This window comes from Bos grunniens, chromosome 1 (genome assembly GCF_055505025.1).
Source record: "Bos grunniens cultivar Pamir isolate PY7600 chromosome 1, Bosgru_T2T1.0, whole genome shotgun sequence".
Taxonomy (NCBI): Eukaryota; Metazoa; Chordata; class Mammalia; order Artiodactyla; family Bovidae; genus Bos; species Bos grunniens.
This window is the reverse complement of record NC_141165.1, coordinates 59868731-59878860: the sequence shown is the minus strand read 5'-3', so window position 1 is coordinate 59878860 and position 10130 is coordinate 59868731.

Sequence of the window (10130 nt, the reverse complement as noted above, 5' to 3'; positions counted from 1 at the left end):
TGAGGAACTGGCTGACTTAGACTACATAAGAGTAGAGGTAAGAGTCTCACCTCTCTCCCTTTGGTGAGAGGTGTCTGATTAGGAGAAACTTTTTAAACCCCACAAATTGTATTATAGAAGCCACTGATTTCTCCAATATTCTACCTGTCTCGTGGTCTCCTTATTTTTCTCTCTGCAAGCGTAGAAAGGAATGCGGAGACATTTAAAGAACAGAGAGTTCATAATTAGAGTTTAAGTTGATGTCTATGCTACCTATTTATATGCATTATTTTATTTAATAAAAACTCACACAAATAAGGAACTTGTGTGATAGGAAATTGTTGTTGTTCGCTGGCTCAGTCGTATCCAACTCTGCAGCCCCATGGACTGCAGCATGCCAGGCTTCCCTGTCCTTCATCATCTCCTTGAGCTTGCTCAAACTCATGTCCATTGAGTCAGTGATGCAGTCCAACCATTCCTCTGTTGTCCCCTTCTCCTCCTGCCTTCAATCTTTCCCAGCATGAGGGCTTTTCCCAATCAGTTGGCTCTTCACATCAGGTGGCCAAAGTATTGGAGCTTCAGCCTTAGCATCAGTCCCTCCAAAGAATATTCAGGACTGATTTCCTTCAGGATTGACAGGTTTGATCTCCTTACAGTCCAAGGGACTCTCAAGAGTCTTCTCCAACACCATAGTTCAAAACCATCAGTTCTTCAGTGCTCAGCCTTCTTTATGGTCTAACTCTCACATCCATACATGACTACTGGAAAAACCATAGCTTTGACTAGATGGACCTTTGTTGGCAATGTCACTGTTTTTTAATACGCTGTAGATTTGTCATAGCTCTTCTTCCAAGGAGCAAATATCTTAATTTCATGGCTGCAGTCACCATCTGCAGCGATTTTGGAAATAGTCCCCTTTGAAGTAACTCACCCAAGGCCACAGAGGCAGTGGACAATCTAGATGGGTCTTACTTCAAAATCTGGTGCCTTTCACCATTAGGCACCACGGAACTTTTCTCCACACACAAGGTCAATACATTTCTTCAAGGGCAGAAGTCCGTTGACTTCAACGTGCTAATTTCCCCCTCTTGTCGGTAAAGACAGCATTATTTAAACACACACTATTTCTTTATACCTGAACAAGAATCAGTTTGTTGTGGGATATGTTGGCCTTGTGACAAGTTTAAATCAACGATAAGGGATTGAGGTAATGCAATATTGTCTAAAAATTAACCTCTCTTTCTTTATAAAAATATGTTGTATATATACATATAATATGAAATCTATTTTCCTCTTTATCTTCCTGTACCTGTCTCAGTATAAAGAGGGCTTGGTATATTAAAAATATCTGGAAATATTTTGTTTGCCAAATTACAGTAATGTGATAAACTTTGTTAAAATTAAATATGAGAAAACAATGACCATTTATAAATGAAATATGATGCTCTGTAATATGGTTCTCCTAAAAAATAGGGATTGTCATAAATATATTTACAAAATCATTTCCTGGTATAAAAAGGCTCATTTCCAAATAATTCATAGGAGAAAAAATAGTCCAATTAAATTTTAGTTTAAATTTTCTTGGTAGGTTATGCAGGTGGCACTAATGGTAAAGAGCCCACCTGCCAACGCAGGAGACATAAGAGACGCCGGTTTGATCCCTGGGTCGCGATGATTCCCTGGAGGAGGGAAGCAACTCACTCCAGCATTCTTGCCTGGAGAATTCCATGGACAGGGAATGCTGGCGGGCTACAGTCCATGGGGTCACAGTCAGACATGACTGAGCTACTGAGCATGCATACATAAATATGTGTATATTTAAACACTCTCTTGTACTTTGCTTTCTTTGCTTAATAATATGTCATGGAACTTTCCCCATGTCAGTTTATAAAGAATTTTTCCCTTTTTTTTCAGTTGAATAATATTCAGTTGTATAGCTGTACCATATGTCATTTACTCAGTCCCCAATCAAAGGTTATTTGGCTGTTTTCAATCTTTTGTCCTTTTAAACAGTGTTTTAGCTATTAACTTTGTGTTGTTTTGCATGTATGTGAGTATATCTGTAGGAAGTGGAAGTGTTGGATCAGAGAATATATGCATTTACAATTTTAATAGACATATAATTGCACTCCATAGAAATGTAACTAATTTATAATATGCAAGGAATGTCATAATATTCAGCTCACATACAAGTGTTCCTATTTCTCTATAGGCACACTGAAAGGGCGCTATCAAACTTTGGTTTTTGCCAATTTGATAAGTGAAAAATGGTATCTTAGATGTGTATTTTACCTTTTCCTACTATGAATAAGCTAAGCTTCTTTTCATATATTTAAGACCAATATGTATTTCTTCCTCTGTGACCTGTCACATATTTTGTCTGTATTTTCCTATGGAGTTAGTTTTCTTACCAATACTATTCAGGAAATTTATCTATCATACATATTGCAAATATTTTCCTTAGCTCAACTCCTTGGCATTCCCTTCTCCAAGGGATCTTCCCAACCCAGGGATTGAACCCCACATTGCAGGCAGATTCTTAACCATCTGAGCTACCAGGGAAGCCCTCAACTCCTTGGAAAAGTGAAAGTTGCTATGTGGTGTCCGACTCTATGCGACCCCATGGACTATACGGTCCATGGAATTCTCCAGGCCAGAATACTGGAGTGGGCAGCCTTTCCCTTCTCCAGGGGATCTTCCCAACTCAGAGATCGAAACCCAGGTCTTTCACATTGCAGGTGGATTCTTTACCAGCTAAGCCACAGGGAAGCACAAGAATACTGGAGTGGGTAGTCTATCCCTTCTCCAGTGGATCCTCCCAACCCAGGAATAGAACAGGGGTCTCCTATATTGCAGGTGGATTCTTTACCAGCTGAGCTACCAGGGAAGCCCTGTAAAGGTTTGGCCTGCTTTAATTTAAGATTCCAATCTCACATAATCCAGTGAATACGTCTCATTCACTAGCTAAGGAGCGATAAGGTGAATCTTCCCATTTGGGAATAAAAACTCCATCAACATTAATCTCTTTTTACTTAAAGAGGGCTTTCTGTCTTACAAATCCTGCTCACAGTGCCAATTAATTTTTTGCCGAAAGTTTTCACTTTCATCTCAGGTTCAAAGGATTTGTTAACAAAATAAGCTATTTGTTATATACAATTTATCTAGCTTACTTTCAACACACTAAGAACAGAGAAATAGAAAAAGCAAAGAATACAGCACCAAATTGGGTTTTGACCAACATCCAGACTTAATCAGCACTGGGAAGTCCTGTGTCTCAGCACATCTGGAATCCCAATTGGAAAAGGGTCCCAGGCAGCGCATTTACTACATGAGTGAGACTTCAACTCCTTGGAGGTAAAATCAAGGAGTTGAACAGTTTGACTTCAGAATAAACATATAGATTAGATAGGTATCATTTGAAAATTTTTGAGAATTGCTTCTTTCCTATCTAGGAATGAGGTCTGTCTTAGGTTTATTGTTTTTTTTGGTAGGTTTATTGTTGTGTTTACAGGAGTCCAAAACATTTCTTGTGCTTATTTCTAGGCATTTTATGAATTTTTGTTGTGACTATTTTCTTTTTGGTCCAGAAATATCCTTTCATCTCTCTCTCTCTAGTTCAATGTCTTACGGTTCTGGTATGTAGGTCTATTACTCTTAAACTGTTCTGAGCTGTTTTGGAGATGGAATATCCTGCCCCATGTAGTCGTTAGTGACTGAAGAAGAATAAAAGGGAAAGGCCAGTGTGGCTCTTATTACAGTCAAGTTGAGAAGTTTCATTCCCTTGTACCGTTCTGTGATTTCAAAGGAAAGTTCCAACTCTAAAAGTGTGACTCCTCTATATGAAAGGACAAATAATGCCTAAAATTGATTGTAAATGCAGTTCAGTTATTCCAGTTTACTTCAAGTGGGTTAAAATGGGTCAAATGGGTTAAAATAGGTTAAGATAGTGGTTTTCAAGTTTTCCCTTGGATTAATACAGACTGTAAAACTAGAATTTCTTTAATGAAATCAAGACTTTTCTCCAATGACCACATTTCTAAGAAATCTACCCCTTATTCAAAGAAATGTAAGCCCTAATTTTATTCTAAATTTCAGCTGTTTTGGGCAGCACAGTGTGCTAGAAATTCTCCAATCTCAGAACTGGTAAAAAAAAAAAATGTTATTATGATTTTTAGTTGGCCAGATGATCATTGACCAATTAAAGCAATTTCTTGTTCCTTGGGAACTCCTATGCACTAAAAACAAATAAAAATAACACACTTTTGGTAATGACAAATTCTTATGTTTTTCAATACCTATTTACCCTAATTTATCAATTCATAATATACAATAGTCTGTTTATATATACAGTTATAGATTTTTAAGGATTATGTCATACATTTTATTTATTTTTTCTTTTTCCATTTTCTTTTTATTTCAAATACAAACATGCACAAACATAAATGTATTGAAGCAAAGAAATGAAATACGAATAGTCACAGCTATCAAGACTGTGAATAATTATAATCTTTTTGTTTGACTTTTTTCCAGGAAGATATGGCATTCCTTTTAGCTTATATAAAATAGTGGTGGCTTAGACGGTAAAGCGTCTGCCCGCAATGAGGGAGACCTGGGTTCGATTCCTGGGTTGGGAAGATCTCCTGGAGAAGGAAATGGCAATCCACTCCAGCACTCTTGCCTGGAAAATCCCATGGACGGAGGAGCCTGATGGGCTACAGTCTATGGGGTCGCAAAGAGTCGGACACTACTGAGCGACTTCACTTTCACTTATATAAAATAGTAGCTGGAAAAAACTTTTGTTATTTAAAAAATCACCTGTGATAGCATGAGTTATAAAAAAGTTGTCCGTTTATTGTTGCCTTTTCCTTCTTTTGAAAATTCTTTGTACTGGGCATCTGTGATCAACTCCAGCTTTCCTCATGGTCCTTTGGGCATGCCCCTTCACTCACTATGTTGAGAACATGTTTTTCTGCAAGTGCTTGATCAGAGTGCAAGGATGTGGCTTCTGTGCTTCAGAACATGGTAGCTGGTTTAGTGATTTATCTGATGGGAGGTTTTCTCTGGAGGAGCAGTGCTGCTGATGTCTCTCTGATTCAGCCACCTCTGCTTCATTGAACACAGCTTACACCAGATTTGAAAGCAAATGGGAGACAGTGTGGTAAACCACAGGCAGAAAGACAGAGCTCTTGAGTATTCCTGACCAAATAAAGGCCTGACAAGGAAGAATATGTGTTGACAGCATTTCTTAGGACATGCTTCAAGGATCACATTAAAACATTTCCACAGGGTACAGGCTTCAATCAGCAGAAGATGTTCTTGTATCCCAAGTACCATAGGGTCGAGTTCGCCAATGACCCTAGCATAGCAGCCAATATAGGAGCTGCTAGAGCAATTAAACAGATTTCATTATCAGCAAAAGCTCATGGCCAACTATTAAACAAACTTTTATGCATTATTATAGTCAGGTCCCTTCCAGAAACATCCAGACTAATCTAACTGAATTGGATATCAAAGTAAGGATACATTTATTAAAAGGGAAGATTTGTTCTTCCATCCCATATGACATCTTAAGAAATTCTTCTACTTCATCCAATTAACAAAATATATAATTTGCTAAGGATAAATTCTCCCAAGGATACTTTTCTGAGAAACACATGTATTTTCTTCCAGAAGTTTTACTGATTTTGGATTCATAATCACCTAATGTTAATTATCTACCATGTTAGGAATTGAATTCCAACAAACTATAACAGCCATTGTTCTTTAAAATTTATAGTTGAGAAAAGAGAGACTTAAAGAGGTTAAAGAATTTACCCAAGATCACATAAATAGTAAGTGGAAATAAACTCAGGTTGAATCATGCAAACTAATTATATTCCCTTCTTACAGCACTTTTATTATGTATTTATATAAAGCAATTGTTATTTCACCAGATGTGTATTGTGCTCATCTCATTAATGAAGTCTCATTCTATGTGATGTGAAAAATGTTTATGCTAATCAAACTTACCAGGGATTTGTTCATAGAACAATAAAACTATTTTATTACCTAGTTATCTCATAAATGTTTCACATTGTCTTTACCAGTGTGGAAAAGATGGGAACAATTTGAATATGAAGCATTTCCCCCAAAGACAAGGTGGAATTTTTGGACTGTGACCATTAGCTTATAGTATTGTACTTCTCAGAGTTCATGGCTTTTATTTTCCTTTCAAAACTTGTGGGGTCTTAGGGAGAAGCGTAAGTAGGAACATGTAAAATTGCAATATGTGAGGACTAAAACTTGAGAGATTATAGCTTTTAAACAATTTGGTTTCTCTTAGAGATACTTTGGATTTGTTTGATGGTGTCTCCCTCTTCTTTCAGTCTTGAGAGTTCACTGAACTCAGAACATTGAGAAGAGACTGTCTATTCCTCATCTTAAGCCATCCTTTAGTTAGCAATCTTGAACAGACAATTGATTATGTTAAAAATTCCAGAGGATTAATTTCTCCAGTTTCTCTAGTAACCTATGTAGTCCAGTGTCCATAGTTTTTTTTTTTTAATGAACAGTGTCCAGAACAGTATCCAGCACATGATAGGCACTTGATAAATGCTTGGTGAATGAAAGATAAACCCATCTGTTATCCTCAGAGGAGATGGAAAGGCAAGAAGGCTCTTTGCAAAAGTGAGATAAATTGAGACTAAGAAGGAAAATTGGATTGAAATGAGACTCAAGTGGGGGAAGAATGTCCTTCATCTGTAGGGGCTTTTGGTATTAAGAAAAACAAAACAAAATTTTTAAACAAAATTATTTTAACAACAGTGAGAAGAAGATTAATTTTAGTAGTTTTGTAATTCAAATATAAATCACTATTAAGTTGAGCTGGTAGGACAATAACAACAAATGGCATAAAGGACAGTAATGGGAAAAAATATATATTTTATGACTATATTATAACAACTAAATAGTTCTTAGACTTGATGGAATGAAATAACATATTAGAATCTCATAACTTGAGCCTGAGCATTGCATGCACAAAAAGGTCCAAAGCTGTATAACAAAGGTATTGAAAAGAGACCTATGATATAAATTACGAAACAATTCAGTCACTAATCCCTGAGAAGCACACATGTGGCATAGAACAAAGCAGCACAGCAAGAGGTCTGAGAATAGAACTGTCATTGAAACTAATCGACTGAAGGAGAGATAGAACTTAAGAGTTTGAATCTAACCATGTTATTTGATTGTAAAAATTTAAAAAAGTGAACATTCCATAGAGGGTTCTAATAGGACTGGAGTTTCATAATATAACATGTATCCAAAATGTCTAGAATACAATCCAAAATTACTCAACATACAAAGGAGCAGGAAAATATGACCAATTCTCAAGTGAAAATGCAACCAACAGATTCAAACCTGCAGATAACCCAGATGTTGGAATTATTAGACTTTAAAGCAGTGATTATAATCTTCCTCCAAGAGGTGAAATTGAACACATTTGAAATGAATGAAAGATAGAAAATTTGAGGATAGAAATAGAAATTATATACAAAAGAGCCAAACTGAGATTTCAGAGCTGAAAAATACTTGTGAAAAAAAATTCACTGGATGGGCTCAATGCAGAATTGAGATGATGGAGAAAAGAGTCAGTGAATCTGAACATTAACCAATAGAAATCATCCAGTGTAAACTAACTGAGAGAGAAAAGGTTGAAAAAAAATAAGCAAACCATTAGTACTTACGGGACAATATTTTAAGACATAACATGTGTGCCACTGCAGTCCCAGAAAGAAAAGGAAGGAGAATGGTGCAGAAAAAATATTTGAGAAATAATGGCTGAAAACTTTCCAATTTGGTGAAATACATAAGGTTACAAAATAAACTCAAAGAAAACCACACCTGACACATTATAATTAAACTGCTGAAAACCAAAGGTAAAGAAAAAAAATTTTGAAAGCAGCCAGAAAAAACATATTACACAGAGCCTAAAAGACAGTGGAATAATGTCTTTAAAGTGCTTAAAGAAAAGAGTTGTTAACTAACAATTCTACATCTAATGAAATATCCTTCAGAAGTGATGGGGAAATATGGATATCCTCAGAGGGAGAAAACTAAAATTCATTGCCAGCAGATCTTTTCTAAAAGAAATGAGAAAGAAAGCTCTTCAAGTGAAAGGGAAATGATTCGAGAGGGAAAACTGAAACATTGGGAATGAAGGAAGGACAAATACTTTGGGGTAAAAGTAATAGCATATTTTTCCTAATAAATTCTTTAAAATATATATGACTATGACAGCAAAAATATAAAATTAGTGGAGGTTTCAATGTATGTAGATGTTGTAAATGGCAACTACAACATAAGAAGGGGGAAGGCTAAGGGGACTTAGGTAATTGTAAAGCTTCTACATTTTACAAAGTGCTAATATTAACTCTAAATGGATGCATATAAAATTTAAACCCAGAGTACTTTAAGGACCTTTATAAATAATTGAATTTGAAAGGAAAAAAAGTCAATTAAGATTTTAAAGTTTTGTAGCATTTGTTGAGAAAGGGAAACTTCATCAACTCAGGCCTAAAAATTACATACGTTATTACTCTGAAATCAATGATTTACCCTCATATTCTTACTGCAGTCTACATGGCTTTAATTTCTTCAAGTTCAGCTCAATAAAAATGTCTGGCAGTTGGCATTATATACCTGGGCCAGATAATTAAGTAGTGTTACTTCCCATTATCACAGCTTTAAGAAAACCTTCAATTAAGCATTTCATGATTTTTTTCTCTTTGACCTTGGTTTCTGGTGACTTTTACTCCTCAGTTTTCCTGCTGCTGCTGCTAAGTCACTTCAGTCATCTCCCACTCTGTGTGACCCCATAGACGGCAGCCCATCAGGCTCCGCTGTCCCTGGGATTCTCCAGGCAAGAGCAGTGGATGGGTTGCCATTTCCTTCTCCAATGCATGAAAAGTGAAAGTGAAGTTGCTCAGTCGTGGCCGAGTCTTAGAGACCCCACGGATAGCAGCCTACCAGGCTCCTTCGTCCATGGGATTTTCCAGGCAAGAGTACTGGAGTGGGGTGCCATTGCCTTTTCCATCAGTTTTCCTGAGGATTGAACAATTATTGGTCAGGAAAACACTTGAAAAAGATGAAGTTGGATTAATACCTTGAACTATATATAATAAGATAAATTCCAAGTGGATTAAAAAAAAAGTAAAAATACTATGCTAGTAGGGACTTTCCTGGTGGTCCAGGGGTTAAGAATATCTACCCTGCAATGCAGGGATGCAGGTTCAATCCTGATCCAGGAACGAATACCCCACATGCCATGAAGCAACTGAGCCCGTGTGCCACAACTACTGAAGCCTGAGTCCTGGAGCCCACATCCTGCAACTACGAAGCTTGCACGCCACAACTGGAGAGAGTCCATGCACTGCAGTGAAAGACCCTGCACGATGAAACGAAGATCTTGTGTGCCACAACTGAGACCTGATGCAGCCAAATAAATTTAAAAAAACCCAAAAAACTATGTTACTACAAGGAAAAACATGATGTGTTCCTTTAGAAGTGCTGAATGGGGAAGGCCTTTCTGTGATTCAAAATTCAGAGACTCTGAAAGAGAAGATTTGACAAATTCAACTACATACATAAAAAACGTCTTTGTAGCAAAAATAACATACCAAGTCAAAAGACAGTGAAAGTATTTGCTGCTCAGACACAAGAAAGCCTGAATTCCCAAAGAACTTCTAGAAATTGAGAGAAGTCCAAAAACTCAGTAGGAAAATAGGTAAAGAATAAGAACAGACAGTTCACAGAAAAAGAAATATACATTTCCCCTCAACTTATGTTAAGTTGCTTAACCTCATTCACAAAAAGAAAGTCACAAATTAAATCTGTAGAACTGAGATATCTTAAAGGAAGGGGAACAAAATGGCATCATCTCTATCTGGAAAAATTTGACAATATTTTGTAAAACTTTTTGACCAAGAAAAAAAAAGACCACACAATGGTGTTCATTATAATACTATTTGTAATAGCAAAAGAAATACTGGAAACAACCCATATGGCCATCAGTTAGAGAACGGTTGAATAAAATATGGTATATACACAAAATGAAGTACTAAGCTGCTGCAAAGGAATGAGGACTATCTCTACATACTGTTATAATAAAACTA